Source organism: Sceloporus occidentalis, unplaced genomic scaffold (genome assembly GCF_023333645.1).
Source record: "Sceloporus occidentalis isolate IW3139 unplaced genomic scaffold, rSceOcc1.0.p SCAF_174, whole genome shotgun sequence".
NCBI lineage: Eukaryota > Metazoa > Chordata > Lepidosauria > Squamata > Phrynosomatidae > Sceloporus > Sceloporus occidentalis.
Window position 1 is genome coordinate 307,771 of NW_028317154.1, and position 15,265 is coordinate 323,035.

The 15,265-nt window shown below is 47.4% G+C and overlaps 7 non-coding genes across 7 annotated transcripts; all 7 read right to left on the reverse strand.

The window, feature by feature from the left end:
* Nucleotides 1–107: 107 nt before the first annotated feature.
* Nucleotides 108–180, reverse strand: TRNAR-ACG (transfer RNA arginine (anticodon ACG)). Its single transcript has one exon. It is a non-coding gene; the product is annotated as a tRNA-Arg (tRNA).
* Nucleotides 181–1,313: 1,133 nt separating this feature from the next.
* Nucleotides 1,314–1,386, reverse strand: TRNAH-AUG (transfer RNA histidin (anticodon AUG)). Its single transcript has one exon. It is a non-coding gene; the product is annotated as a tRNA-His (tRNA).
* Nucleotides 1,387–1,936: 550 nt separating this feature from the next.
* On the reverse strand, nucleotides 1,937–2,009 carry TRNAR-ACG (transfer RNA arginine (anticodon ACG)). Its single transcript has one exon. It is a non-coding gene; the product is annotated as a tRNA-Arg (tRNA).
* A 1,093-nt stretch (nucleotides 2,010–3,102) lies between these two features.
* Nucleotides 3,103–3,174, reverse strand: TRNAH-GUG (transfer RNA histidin (anticodon GUG)). Its single transcript has one exon. It is a non-coding gene; the product is annotated as a tRNA-His (tRNA).
* Nucleotides 3,175–3,725: 551 nt separating this feature from the next.
* Nucleotides 3,726–3,797, reverse strand: TRNAH-GUG (transfer RNA histidin (anticodon GUG)). Its single transcript has one exon. It is a non-coding gene; the product is annotated as a tRNA-His (tRNA).
* A 631-nt stretch (nucleotides 3,798–4,428) lies between these two features.
* TRNAR-ACG (transfer RNA arginine (anticodon ACG)) lies at nucleotides 4,429–4,501 on the reverse strand. The gene has a single exon. It is a non-coding gene; the product is annotated as a tRNA-Arg (tRNA).
* Nucleotides 4,502–13,278: 8,777 nt separating this feature from the next.
* TRNAR-ACG (transfer RNA arginine (anticodon ACG)) lies at nucleotides 13,279–13,351 on the reverse strand. Its single transcript has one exon. It is a non-coding gene; the product is annotated as a tRNA-Arg (tRNA).
* Between the last annotated feature and the right edge of the window lie 1,914 nt (nucleotides 13,352–15,265).

The window sequence follows — 15,265 nt, forward strand, 5'->3', positions numbered from 1 at the left end:
TACTGTAGCAATTTAGAAAAATTAGAGTACCGTGACCCAGATTTAAACCAGGGCTGCTGTAGCCACAACGCAGAGTACTATCCACTATACGATCACGGCAGGCAAGACGAGCCAGATAGGAGTTGAACCTACAATCTTCTGATCCGTAGTCAGACGCGTCATCCATTGCGCCACTGGCCCACACATGTTAAAATTTGGATATCCGTTGCTTTAGTGAGAAGACTGAGGTAGCTTCTTGAGAGCATAAAAGAGTGAGACTTCATGTTTTCTAGAAAGGGAGCTATGGCAGGCAAATTATTTGGTAGGAAATGACTAAACAATGTAGAGATAGAATGCTAAAATACGCCAAAAAAAGGAGAAAGAAAAAAGGAGCTTCGTGATCATGAAAAAAGGTGGCCAAGTAGTTGGCTTGTTCCCACAAGCAAAAGGAAAGGTAGAAATGCTTGCTTGAAAACACAGTGAAGATATTTCTGCTAGTTACATCTCATTGTTTTCCATCTGTGTCAGACTCTTTCTTCCCAAGTGAATGTGCACTTAAGCACGCGCAGCCTCTAATGAACAGGTGTTGCGAGAACATATCCGTAAAAAGGAATTCTGGACAGGAGCTTGAAAGGAGTGTAGCAATTTAGAGAAACTGGAGTGCCGTGACCCGGATTCAAACCGGGGTTGCTGCGGCCACAACGCAGAGTACTAACCGCTATACGATCACGGCAGGCAAGGCGAGCCATGTAGGAGTCGAACCTACAATCTTCTGACCCATAGTCAAATGCGTTATCCATTGCGCCACTGGCCCACACATGTTAAATGTTGGATACCCGTTGCTTTAGTGAGAAGATTGAGGTAGGTTCTTGAGAGCATAAAAGAGTGAGACTTCATGTTTGCTAGAAAGGGAGCTATGGCAGGCAAATTATTTGGTAGGAAATGACTAAACAATGTAGAGATAGAATGCTAAAATAGGCCAAAAAAAGAAGAAAAAAGGAGAAAGAAAAAAGGAGCTTCGTGATCATGAACGAAGCAAAAGGAAAGGTAGAAATGCTTGCTTGAAAGCACAGTGAAGATATTTCTGCTAGTTACCTCTCATTGTTTTCCATCTGTGTCAGACTCTTTCTTCCCAAGTGAATGTGCATTTAAGCACGCGCAGCCTGTAATGAACAGGTGTTGCGAGAACATATGCGTAACAAGGAATTCTGGACAGGAGCTTGAAAGAACTGTAGCAATTTAGAAAAATTAGAGTGCCGTGACCTGGATTCTAACCGGGGTTGCTGCGGCCACAACGCAGAGTACTAACCACTATACGATCACAGCAGACGAGATGAGCCAGGTAGGAGTCAAACCTACAATCTTCTGATCCATAGTCAGACGTGTTATCCATTGCACCACTGGCCCACACGTGTGAAAAGCTGGATATCCGTTGCTTTAGTGAGAAGACTGAGGTAGCTTCTTGAGAGCATAAAAGAGTGAGACTTCATGTTTTCTAGAAAGGGAGCTATGGCAGGCAAATTATTTGGTAGGAAATGACCAAACAATGTAGAGATAAAATGCTAAAATACGCCAAAAAAAGAAGAAAAAAGGAGAAAGAAAAAAGGAGCTTCGTGATCATGAAAAAAGGTGGCCAAGTAGTTCGCTTGTTCCCACAAGCAAAAGGAAAGGTAGAAATGCTTGCTTGAAAGCACAGTGAAGATATTTCTGCTAGTTACCTCTCATTGTTTTCCATCTGTGTCAGACTCTTTCTTCCCAAGTGAATGTGCATTTAAGAACGCGCAGCCTCTAATGAACAGGTGTTGCGAGAACATATCCGAAACAAGGAATTCTGGACAGGAGCTTGAAAGGACTGTAGCAATTTAAAAAAAGTAGAGTGCCGCGACACGGATTGGAACCGGGGTTGCTGCGGCCACAACGCAGAGTACTAACCACTATACGATCACGGCAGGCAAGACGAGCCAGGTAGGAGTCGAACCCACAATCTTCTGATCCGTAGACAGACGCGTTATCCATTGCGCCACAGGCCCACATATGTTAAAAGTTGGATACCCGTTGCTTTAGTGAGAAGATTGAGGTAGGTTCTTGAGAGCATAAAAGAGTGAGACTTCATGTTTGCTAGAGAGGGAGCTATGGCAGGCAAATTATTTGGTAGGAAATGACTAAACAATGTAGAGATAGAATGCTAAAATACGCCAAAAAAAGAAGAAAAAAGGAGAAAGAAAAAAGGAGCTTCGTGATCATGAAAAAAGGTGGCCAAGTAGTTGGCTTGTTCCCACAAGCAAATGGAAAGGTAGAAATGCTTGCTTGAAAGCACAGTGAAGATATTTCTGCTAGTTACCTCTCATTGTTTTCCATCTGTGTCAGACTCTTTCTTCCCAAGTGAATGTGCACTTAAGCACGCGCAGCCTCTAATGAACAGGTGTTGCGAGAACAAATACGTAACAAGGAATTCTGGACAGGAGCTTGAAAGCACTGTAGCAATTTAGAAAAATTAGAGTGCTGTGACCCGGATTCGAACCGGGGTTGCTGCGGCCACAACGCAGAGTACTAACCACTATACGATCACGGCAGACGAGATGAGCCAGGTAGGAGTCGAACCTACAATCTTCTGATCCGTAGACAGACATGTTATCCATTGCGCCACAGGCCCACTCATGTTAAAAGTTGGATACCCGTTGCTTTAGTGAGAAGATTGAGGTAGGTTCTTGAGAGCATAAAAGAGTGAGACTTCATGTTTGCTAGAAAGGGAGCTATGGCAGGCAAATTATTTGGTAGGAAATGACTAAACAATGTAGAGATAGAATGCTAAAATACGCCAAAAAAAGAAGAAAAAAGGAGAAAGAAAAAAGGAGCTTCGTGATCATGAAAAAAGGTGGCCAAGTAGTTGGCTTGTTCCCACAAGCAAATGGAAAGGTAGAAATGCTTGCTTGAAAGCACAGTGAAGATATTTCTGCTAGTTACCTCTCATTGTTTTCCATCTGTGTCAGACTCTTTCTTCCCAAGTGAATGTGCACTTAAGCACGCGCAGCCTCTAATGAACAGGTGTTGCGAGAACAAATACGTAACAAGGAATTCTGGACAGGAGCTTGAAAGCACTGTAGCAATTTAGAAAAATTAGAGTGCCGTGACCCGGATTCGAACCGGGGTTGCTGCGGCCACAACGCAGAGTACTAACCACTATACGATCACGGCAGACGAGATGAGCCAGGTAGGAGTGGAACCTACAATCTTCTGATCCGTAGACAGACATGTTATCCATTGCGCCACAGGCCCACTCATGTTAAAAGTTGGATACCCGTTGCTTTAGTGAGAAGATTGAGGTAGGTTCTTGAGAGCATAAAAGAGTGAGACTTCATGTTTGCTAGAAAGGGAGCTATGGCAGGCAAATTATTTGGTAGGAAATGACTAAACAATGTAGAGATAGAATGCTAAAATACGCCAAAAAAAGAAGAAAAAAGGAGAAAGAAAAAAGGAGCTTCGTGATCATGAAAAAAGGTGGCCAAGTAGTTCGCTTGTTCCCACAAGCAAAAGGAAAGGTAGAAATGCTTGCTTGAAAGCACAGTGAAGATATTTCTGCTAGTTACCTCTCATTGTTTTCCATCTGTGTCAGACTCTTTCTTCCCAAGTGAATGTGCATTTAAGAACGCGCAGCCTCTAATGAACAGGTGTTGCGAGAACATATCCGAAACAAGGAATTCTGGACAGGAGCTTGAAAGGACTGTAGCAATTTAAAAAAAGTGGAGTGCCGCGACCCGGATTCGAACCGGGGTTGCTGCGGCCACAACGCAGAGTACTAACCACTATACGATCACGGCAGGCAAGACGAGCCACGTAGGAGTCGAACCCACAATCTTCTGATCCGTAGACAGACGCGTTATCCATTGCGCCACAGGCCCACACATGTTAAAAGTTGGATACCCGTTGCTTTAGTGAGAAGATTGAGGTAGGTTCTTGAGAGCATAAAAGAGTGAGACTTCATGTTTGCTAGAGAGGGAGCTATGGCAGGCAAATTATTTGGTAGGAAATGACTAAACAATGTAGAGATAGAATGCTAAAATACGCCAAAAAAAGAAGAAAAAAAGAGAAAGAAAAAAGGAGCTTCGTGATCATGAAAAAAGGTGGCCAAGTAGTTGGCTTGTTCCCACAAGCAAATGGAAAGGTAGAAATGCTTGCTTGAAAGCACAGTGAAGATATTTCTGCTAGTTACCTCTCATTGTTTTCCATCTGTGTCAGACTCTTTCTTCCCAAGTGAATGTGCACTTAAGCACGCGCAGCCTCTAATGAACAGGTGTTGCGAGAACAAATACGTAACAAGGAATTCTGGACAGGAGCTTGAAAGCACTGTAGCAATTTAGAAAAATTAGAGTGCCGTGACCCGGATTTGAACCGGGGTTGCTGCGGCCACAATGCAGAGTACTAACCACTATACGATCACGGCAGACGAGATGAGCCAGGTAGGAGTCGAACCTACAATCTTCTGATCCGTAGACAGACGCGTTATCCATTGCGCCACAGGCCCACTCATGTTAAAAGTTGGATACCCGTTGCTTTAGTGAGAAGATTGAGGTAGGTTCTTGAGAGCATAAAAGAGTGAGACTTCATGTTTGCTAGAAAGGGAGCTATGGCAGGCAAATTATTTGGTAGGAAATGACTAAACAATGTAGAGATAGAATGCTAAAATACGCCAAAAAAAGAAGAAAAAAGGAGAAAGAAAAAAGGAGCTTCGTGATCATGAAAAAAGGTGGCCAGAGGGGGCGTGGCCGACCGTCGGAGATGATGGCCGCTTAAGTGGAGAGCTCCGCCGCGGCCTTGACTTGCCCTAGCAATCTATAGCCATCCCGCGCCATGGGACGCAATAAAAAGATGCCGGAAGACGCAGAGACCCCACGGGGTAAAACCAAGTCGACCTCTGCCTCGCTACGGGAATATTTCCAGACGCCGCGCGACCTCGCCACGCGGCCCTCTGAAGGCCTTGACGCACCGTCGCCTGAAAGCACGGCGGGCAATGAGGACAGCAGGCTGAGCGGTGGTGCTGACACTCCAGTGGACCCTACGGGTCAGGAGACGATTCTCCGTTTATTTTCCTCGGCCCCCTGGAAGGCTGATTTTGCCACTCTCATTGCGGAGCTGAAGCTTACAGTGAAGGAGGAGGTGGCATCGCTCAAGGCCGACTTACTTGGCCTGGAGAAGCGGATCGACTCCCAGGAACGTGAGACCTCCCGCTTATCTACCAACATTTCCCAGGTGGCGAGGATAGCGACGCAACACACCGTCTATCTGGCGGATTATCGGAGGCGCCTGGAGGACTTGGATAACAGAGGTCGGCGACATAACATCAGGGTTCGCGGCCTCCCTGAGGTAGGCCCCCAGATGGAGGAAGATGTGTTTCATGTGCTCACTACCCTCTTCAATTCACTGCTCGATCGGCCCCACGACACCGCGATCCCTATGGATAGGGCTCACAGGGCTTTGCGCCCTCGTGGCCCGGCATCGGCCCCGCCGCGGGATGTTATTTGCCACGTGGTGGACTATAGGCTGAAGGAGGCCATCATGCGGAAGGCGCGGGAGGTGGGCACCTGGCAGTTCGACGGCCATAACGTATCCTTTTATCATGACCTCTCCGACCTTACCTTGCGCACTCGGCGTATACTTCGCCCGCTTACGAGCGAGCTCCAACGACGCGGGTACCGTTACAGCTGGGGCTATCCTTTCAGCCTGAATGTCCGGACCAACAATGGAGTTGTGACGCTGCGTTACCACCATGAGCTTCCCGAGTTCTTGGAGGAGCTTGGCCTGGAGGATCTCCATGTCGACGATTGGGGGCTGCCGGACCTGCACTTACCTGGCCGTCCCTCGGAGCGTTTGCCTCGTCGCCGTCGCCGCGAGCTTTCCAGACTCCGAGGCCCTCCGGGACAACGAGATCTGTCTTCTGCCCCTCCGGGCCCTGGAACCACCTCGGGGGCCTTCGTGCGCGAGGAGTAACGGGTGACCGGCGCCGTGAGTGCACCCTTGTGACAGTGACTTTGGCCCCGTTTCTTGGTTTTTTCCCCTTTTTTTTTTTTTTTTTTGGCCCTACGGATTGACATTTCGGGACAATGTTTGCCCTTTTTTTTATTTTTCTGTACACGTGTTTTTCTGCATTCCTGGGTCTCCCCACGCTGGGACCCGCTGTGGGCCTCGTGGTGGTGCTGCATTTCGCGCCGTTTCCTTGCTGTGGTCGCCTTACGTATGCCACGGCTCTTGCCGTTTTGGTTCGTTGTCTTGGCCCGCCTTCGGGCTTTTTGCACTTTACACTCTTGTACACATGGGTTATGGGCAGTCCGGGGGGGGGTTGCGGGTGGTTTTGGGGTGGGGGGGTTGTTTTGGGGGGTTGGGTTTTTTTTTTTGTTTGTTTTTTTTTTTATTAACACTACATTTGTCTTCCTCATTTGCTCTCGCATCCCCCTCTGGCCGGGGTACCACTGTTACGCTATACATTTTCTGCTGGTTGTGGGGCCGGCTTGTTGTACGGCTGCTTTTCGTCTTACTGATAATTTGCTTACTGCCTTACTTCCCTGCCGGCATACTTACGTTTTGTCACATGTCTACACACATTTTTATTATTTTCTTTTGCCCCACGCTGGCCTGTTCTGCCTTGCTGGCCCTACGTTTACGCACTTACATTTACACATTTTATTGGGGGGTTGGGAGGGGGTTGTTTTGGGGGGGGGTTTCTTTTCTTTTTTCACGTTCATGGGACCTTTGGTCGCCTTTGCTCCCGTTTTCTACACCACATGTGTGGTTGCCTCTTTCCTCCTGGGGAGAGAGGGACGGTGGAGAGTGCATTCAGTGATTATTGTCCCCCACACCCCCCTCCCCCTTTATTTTATTTTTATTTTTTTTTGTTTGTTTGTTTGTTTGTTTTTTGTTTTTTTTTTTGTTTGTTTTGTTTGTTTGTTTGTTTTTTTGTTTTGTTTTTTTTGTTTGTTTTTTTTTGTTTGTTTGTTTTTTGTCCCCCCTTTTCCTGCCTCTCCTCCCTCTCTCTCTGCTCCTGTGAAGCAATTCTCTGGTCATCCGTTTGGTCGGTTAGGTGATTCGCCATGAGGCCTCGCCTCCTGTTCTATGTTCATTTACCTTGTTACCTGGGTTGTGTCCTATCTCTTGCCAGTAAATACTACTGTGTCATGTGCTGTTCACGTTGTGTTATTTTGTTTTTGTTTCTTCATCTCCCTATGCGGGATCTAATTCTCGCTCGGCAGGTTATGGGTGGCGGCGGGATCCCCCTGCTCATTGTTCTTTTGACTCCTTCGGTCCTCTCTTGGACGGTTGGTACTTCCCCCCTGCATCGGGAGTGTCCCATACTATTGGGGTGGTCGCGGTCGCTATCCTACATTCCGTGGGGTGGCCCGTTTCCTGCCCGGTACTCACTCCGAGTGTTGTCTGTTCTTTTCCCCCGTTTCTCCCCTTCCCCTCTCCTTGTAACCTTCGTCGTCCCCCCCCCCTTTTTTTTTTTTTTTTTTTTCTTTTTTTTTTCCTTTTTCCTTTTCTCTCTTTTCCCTTTCTCTCTCTCTTCTTCCCGTTATTCTCTCTCTATTTTATACTGCCCTCCTCCATGGCTCCTGTGCAGGCGCAGCGCCCCCCTTGTGTACGTCGTGCCCTTACTGTCGTCTCCTATAACGTGAAGGGCCTTAACGTTCCAGAAAAACGCTCGCATTTGTTGCGGGATCTGAAATACCATAGGGCTTCTGTTGTCTATCTTCAGGAGGCTCACTTTCGGTCGCCCAATGCACCTACCTTACTTAATGCCCATTATCCGATGGGGTTTTTCAGTAATTACGAGGGGTCTAAATCTAGAGGCGTCGCGGTTCTTTTTGATAAACACACGCCATTTCTCGAGAAGGCTCATATATCTGACCCTAATGGTCGGTTTCTTTTTGTCAAGGGCACTATCGCGGATTCTGTTTATACTTTTGCTAATGTGTATCTCCCTAATAGGCAGCAACACCGTTGCCTTTCCAAGATTCTGCGTCTATTACGCTCCTTCCAAGAGGGTCTCTTGATCCTGGGCGGCGATTTCAATGTGGCTCTTGAACCCAGATTGGATACTTCCGAAGGGCACTCCTGCACTCCCCCGCATGTCTCCCACAAAACGAAGGCTCTGCTTCATGATCTTCAGCTTGTAGATTGTTGGAGAGCGCTTCACCCATGCGATAGGGACTACAGTTTTTTTTCCACGGCCAGGAGACTTTATACTAGACTTGACTATCTCTTTCTGCCGTACTACCATCTCCCCAAATTGCTGTCTGCCCGTTATGGTCTGATTACCTGGTCGGATCATGCTCCGTTGATCTTGTCTCTGTCCTCAGCGCTGACCCGACCTGCGGCGACGACGTGGCGCCTTAACGAATCACTTTTTACGGACCCGACAGTACAGACTGACACGCGTTCCCTCCTGACTGACTATTTCGCGGAAAACGCTACCCCGGACATATCCCCTCTTACTGTGTGGGAGGCTCATAAATGCGTGGTGCGCGGTCATTTAATAAAGGTCGGATCTGAGCGCAAGAAAGCTGCTGAGTCGGCCCTGGGGAGGCTCTACCGCGACATTGCGACTTTGGAACAGGCCCATAAAGATTCTCTTACTGATGAGGCCTTCCAGCAATTGGTTCTTTTGCGAAGGGACCTCTCTTCGTTGTTGGTCTCTAAAGCACGCCGCTCTTTTCTGAAGCTGAGGGCCCTTTATTATGAACACGGGGATAAACCGGGTAGATATTTGGCTAGAGCCCTGAAAGCTCGCTGCCGGCCATGTTATGTCCCTAAGATACGTTCGGCAGACGGTTCCCACCGCAGGCTTCCCAATGAGATTATGTCCGCCTTTAAGGACTATTATTCTAATCTCTACAATCTGTCTGGTTCCCGTTCGTCTGCTGATCAGGCTGCCCGGTCTGATACGATACGTGCTTATCTTTCTAGAACGCTGAGGAGGAAGTTGTCGGCGGAACAGGCGGATAGTATAGAAGCCCCTATCACTATAGCTGAACTGGGGGTGGCGGTTAAGGCGTCCAAGCTTGGGAAGTGTCCTGGCCCAGACGGGCTCCCTTTGCTTTATTACCGGAAGCTGTTAGATGTCCTGGGGCCACAGATGGTGTGCTCCTTTAATTCTATCTTGGAGGGGAGGGATATTCATCCGCACACCTTGATGGCTAACATCTCCCTGATCCCCAAAGAGGGCAAGGATTTGGAACAATGCAGTAGTTTCCGCCCCATTTCCCTGCTTAACGCAGACCTCAAATTGTTTTCCAAAATTTTGGCCACGCGTATGCAACGGTTTATCCCGTGCCTGGTCCATCCTGATCAGACGGGTTTCACGCCGGGACGCGAATCCCAAGATAGTACGCTTAGGGCGGTGAATTTAATGCATTACGCGCTCTCCTCCAGGACTGAAACCATCCTCCTGTCAACAGATGCAGAAAAAGCCTTTGACAGGTTGGATTGGTCCTTTATGTTTGCGGTCTTGGATTATATGGGTTTTGGTCCGAATATGCAGCGCTGGGTCTCCTCCCTTTATTCCCGTCCCTCGGCCCGGGTGCGCGTTAATGGAGTGTTAACTGACTCCTTCTCTATCACGAATGGGACCAGGCAGGGCTGTCCGCTCTCCCCCTTACTGTTTATTCTTTCTTTGGAACCTTTCATGGAGTCCGTCCGGCAGAACGGGGATATTCGGGGCCTATTAGTTGGTAACGTCATGCACAAGGTCCTGGGTTACGCCGATGACTTACTATTTGTTATCACGCAGCCGCGGCTCACGCTCCCGGTTATCCTCCGTGAGTTCAGGGACTACGGGGACTTGGCTAATCTCAAAATTAATACTTCGAAATCTGAGATCCTGAATCTTAATGTGGCTACGCATGACGCTCTGCATTTGCGTTCGAGCTTCCCCTTCAAATGGTGTGGGGAGAAGCTGAGGTATTTGGGGGTCTGGCTTACGCGAGACCTGTCGGAGCTTTATCGCCATAATTTCCCTCCCTTGTTGTCTACTATTCAGAAGGACCTCGACGCATGGTCCCCTCAACATATTTCATGGTTTGGGAGGATTAACACGCTCAAAATGACTATCCTGCCTAAGCTTTTGTTTTTGTTCCAGTCTCTCCCGATAGAGATCCCCCGGGCCTTTTTCGCTTCGGTACGTTCCATGTTTTTGCGTTTCATATGGTCTCGCGGGCGCCCTCGAATCCAGTTTGCGACCTTGTGCAGGCCTAAGTTGGGTGGAGGCGCGGGTCTGCCGGACCCCAGCCTGTACTTTCAGGCTTGCCACCTCTTGCGGGCCCTGGAGTGGTCCCACCGTCCTGCACACAAGTTGTGGGTTGACATTGAGGCCCAGGCAATTTCTGTGCCCCTGCATCATCTCCTGTGGTTGCCGCGCCATCATTCCCGAGCTTTTGCCCGCGCCCACCCATTTGTGAAGGCTACGCTTCTCACGCTGCACTCGCTGCATTTATCACACTCTCTGACGACGTATCCCTCACCCCTGACGCCCATTAGAAATAATCCTGACTTCCCGCAGGGACAGGCTGCTGGCCCTTTTTTGTCTACCACGTTGACGGATAGGGCTCCTATTTCCGACTTCTTACTTGATGGCAGGTTGAGGACATTGGATACGATTATACCGGGCAGGTTGCCCTCCACTCTCGATAAATTTCACTACTGTCAATTGCTGAGTTTCTTCACTAAATCGGCTCGCAAACATACCATGACGCGTGCTTTTACTAATTTCGAGCTCCTATGCACTGGCTCCTCCCTCCCTCCGCATGGTGTTTCGTTGTTATATCAACTTCTTTTACGGACGCAACTCACTGTCCCGCTACGCTTTCAAGGCTTCTGGGAGCAGCTACTGCAAGTCTCTCTAAGCCCGAATGACTGGGACAAGATTTTTCTCCTTACCCATAAGAGCTCACGTAGTACTAAGTTGCAAGAAACCTCGTATAAGCTCCTGACCCGTTGGTATAGGTCCCCTGATGTTCTCCATGCTGCCTTCCCGGATGTGCCTGACACGTGTTGGAGGTGTGGCTCCGCGGTGGGGACAATTTTTCATTTATGGTGGGAGTGCCCGAGGATTGTTCCATTTTGGCGTCAGATCCATTCGCTTTTGCCCCGGTTCACGGACCGTCAGGTACCGTTTTCGCCAGCCTTTTTCCTTTTGCATCATACTGACCAATCGGTCTCTAGCTATAGGAAGTCGATAGTGCCTCACCTTCTAAACGCAGCGAAAGCCTTAATCCCGCTTCACTGGAAGGATCCTCTGCCACCTTCGTTTCGGGAGTGGGTCCTGAAGGTGGAACATATTAGGTCTCTGGAGGAGTTGGCCATGTCCTCTGATGATCAAAGTGAGAGGTATCGGAAGACGTGGTATTATTGGCTGGCATATGTTGGGAGCTCCGACGTTCGAGCCCTGTTGCAGGAGTGAGGGGTCGTTTCCGGGGTGGGGCGTTGTGCTGGTTTCTGGGAGCACCCCCTCCCCCCCTAACCCCTTTTTTTTTTTTGCTTCTTCTTTTTCTCTTTTTCTCTCTTCTCTCTCTCCTTCATGTCTACCTTCTCGTCTCCCTTTTGTGTGCCATCCTTCCCCGTGTCCTTCCCTTGTTTTGTCAGGGATGTTATATCTCTGCGCCCCCTCGCTTTCCTACATATTGTCCTATTTTGATTGGCCCCTGAGGCCCTCTATTCGGCCTATTGGGCGGATGTATGCTGCCACGATTTCTGTTGCCCATGTACACGTATATTGCCTTACTTTTGGTATGTCAATGTGGTATGCAATGTGTTATATTTCCTGCATTATTTCTGCCGCTGTGAGTGCCCTGTGTTCGGCGATGCTGGCCCACTGCTCTGTGGACTTGTGGACCCCTCTCCCCCTCCCTTTTTTCTTTTGTCTTCCCTTCCCACTCATCTCCTGTTCTGTTGTTCTGATAAAACAATAAACATATATTTACAAAAAAAAAAAAAAGAAAAAAGGTGGCCAAGCAAATGGAAAGGTAGAAATGCTTGCTTGAAAGCACAGTGAAGATATTTCTGCTAGTTACCTCTCATTGTTTTCCATCTGTGTCAGACTCTTTCTTCCCAAGTGAATGTGCACTTAAGCACGCGCAGCCTCTAATGAATAGGTGTTGCGAGAACAAATACGTAACAAGGAATTCTGGACAGGAGCTTGAAAGCACTGTAGCAATTTAGAAAAATTAGAGTGCCGTGACCCGGATTCGAACCGGGGTTGCTGCGGCCACAACGCAGAGTACTAACCACTATACGATCAAGGCAAACGAGATGAGCCAGGTAGGAGTCGAACCTACAATCTTCTGATCCATAGGCAGACGTGTCATCCATTGCACCACAGACCCACACGTGTGAAAAGTTGGATATCCGTTGCTTTAGTGAGAAGACTGAGGTAGCTTCTTGAGAGCATAAAAGAGTGAGACTTCATGTTTGCTAGAAAGGGAGCTATGGCAGGCAAATTATTTGGTAGGAAATGACTAAACAATGTAGAGATAAAATGCTAAAATACGCCAAAAAAAGAAGAAAAAAGGAGAAAGAAAAAAGGAGCTTCGTGATCATGAAAAAAGGTGGCCAAGTAGTTGGCTTGTTCCCACAAGCAAATGGAAAGGTAGAAATGCTTGCTTGAAAGCACAGTGAAGATATTTCTGCTAGTTACCTCAGACGAGATGAGCCAGGTAGGAGTCGAACCAACAATCTACTGATCCATAGTAAGACGTGTCATCCATTGCACCATTAGCCCACACGTGTGAAAAGTTGGATATCCGTTGCTTTAGTGAGAAGACTGAGGTAGCTTCTTGAGAGCATAAAAGAGTGAGACTTCATGTTTTCTAGAAAGGGAGCTATGGCAGGCAAATTATTTGGTAGGAAATGACTAAACAATGTAGAGATAAAATGCTAAAATACGCCAAAAAAAGAAGAAAAAAGGAGCTTCGTGATCATGAAAAAAGGTGGCCAAGTAGTTCGCTTGTTCCCACAAGCAAAAGGAAAGGTAGAAATGCTTGCTTGAAAGCACAGTGAAGATATTTCTGCTAGTTACCTCTCATTGTTTTCCATCTGTGTCAGACTCTTTCTTCCCAAGTGAATGTGCATTTAAGAACGCGCAGCCTCTAATGAACAGGTGTTGCGAGAACATATCCGTAACAATGAATTCTGGACAGGAGCTTGAAAGGACTGTTGCCATTTAGAAAAACCGAAGTGCCGTGATCCGGATTCGAACCTGGGTTGCTGCGGCCACAACGCAGAGTACTAACCACTATACGATCACGGCAGACGAGACGAGCCAGGTAGGAGTCGAACCTACAATCTTCTGATCCGTAGTCAGACGCGTTATCCATTGCGCCACTGGCCCACACGTGTTAAAAGTTGGATACCCGTTGCTTTAGTGAGAAGATTGAGGTAGGTTCTTGAGAGCATAAAAGAGTGAGACTTCATGTTTGCTAGAAAGGGAGCTATGGCAGGCAAATTATTTGGTAGGAAATGACTAAACAATGTAGAGATAGAATGCTAAAATACGCCAAAAAAGAAGAATAAAGGAGAAAGAAAAAAGGAGCTTCGTGATCATGAAAAAAGGTGGCCAAGTAGTTGGCTTGTTCCCACAAGCAAAAGGAAAGGTAGAAATGCTTGCTTGAAAGCACAGTGAAGATATTTCTGCTAGTTACCTCTCATTGTTTTCCATCTGTGTCAGACTCTTTCTTCCCAAGTGAATGTGCACTTAAGCACGCGCAGCCTCTAATGAACAGGTGTTGCGAGAACATATCCGTAACAAGGAATTCTGGACAGGAGTTAGAAAAGCTAGAGTGCCGTGACCCGGATTGGAACCAGGGATGCTGCGGCCACAATGCAGAGTACTAACCACTCTACGATCACGGCAGGCAAAACGAGTCAGGTAGGAGTTGAACCTACAATCTTCTGAACCGTAGTCAGACGAGTTATCCATTGCGCCACAGGCCCACACATGTTAACAGTTGCATACCCGTTGCTTTAGTGAGAAGATTGAGGTAGGTTCTTGAGAGCATAAAAGAGTGAGGCTTCATGTTTGCTAGAAAGGGAGCTATGGCAGGCAAATTATTTGGTAGGAAATGACTAAACAATGTAGAGATAGAATGCTAAAATACGCCAAAAAAAGAAGAAAAAAGGAGAAAGAAAAAAGGAGCTTCGTGATCATGAACGAAGCAAAAGGAAAGGTAGAAATGCTTGCTTGAAAGCACAGTGAAGATATTTCTGCTAGTTACCTCTCATTGTTTTCCATCTGTGTCAGACTCTTTCTTCCCAAGTGAATGTGCATTTAAGAACGCGCAGCCTCTAATGAACAGGTGTTGCGAGAACATATCCGTAACAAGGAATTCTGGACAGGAGCTTGAAAGGACTGTAGCAATTTAAAAAAAGTAGAGTGCCGCAACCCGGATTTGAACCGGGGTTGCTGCAGCCACAACGCAGAGTACTAACCACTATACGATCACGGCAAGCAAGACGAGCCAGGTAGGAGTCAAGCCTACAATCTTCTGATTCGTAGTCAGACGCGTTATCCATTGCGCCACTGGCCCACACATGTTAAAAACTGGATACCCGTTGCTTTAGTGAGAAGATTGAGGTAGGTTCTTGAGAGCATAAAAGAGTGAGACTTCATGTTTGCTAGAAAGGGAGCTATGGCAGGCAAATTATTTGGTAGGAAATGACTAAACAATGTAGAGATAGAATGCTACAATACGCCAAAAAAAGATGAAAAAAGGAGAAAGAAAAAAGGAGCTTCGTGATCATGAAAAAAGGTGGCCAAGTAGTTGGCTTGTTCCCACAAGCAAATGGAAAGGTAGAAATGCTTGCTTGAAAGCACAGTGAAGATATTTCTGCTAGTTACCTCTCATTGTTTTCCATCTGTGTCAAACTCTTTCTTCCCAAGTGAATGTGCATTTAAGAACGCGCAGCCTCTAATGAACAGGTGTCCTGTTCTGGACAGGAGCTTGAAAGGACTGTAGCAATTTAAAAAAAGCAGAGTGGCGCGACCCGGATTCGAACCGGGGTTGCTGCGGCCACAACGCAGAGTACTAACCACTATACGATCACGGCAGGCAAGACGAGCCAGGTAGGAGTCGAACCTACAATCTTCTGATCTGTCGACAGACGCGTTATCCATTGCGCCACGGGCCCACACAAGTTAGAAGTTGGATACCCGTTGCTTTAGTGAGAAGATTGAGGTAGGTTCTTGAGAGCATAAAAGAGTGAGACTTCATGTTTGCTAGAAAGGGAGCTATGGCAGGCAAATTAT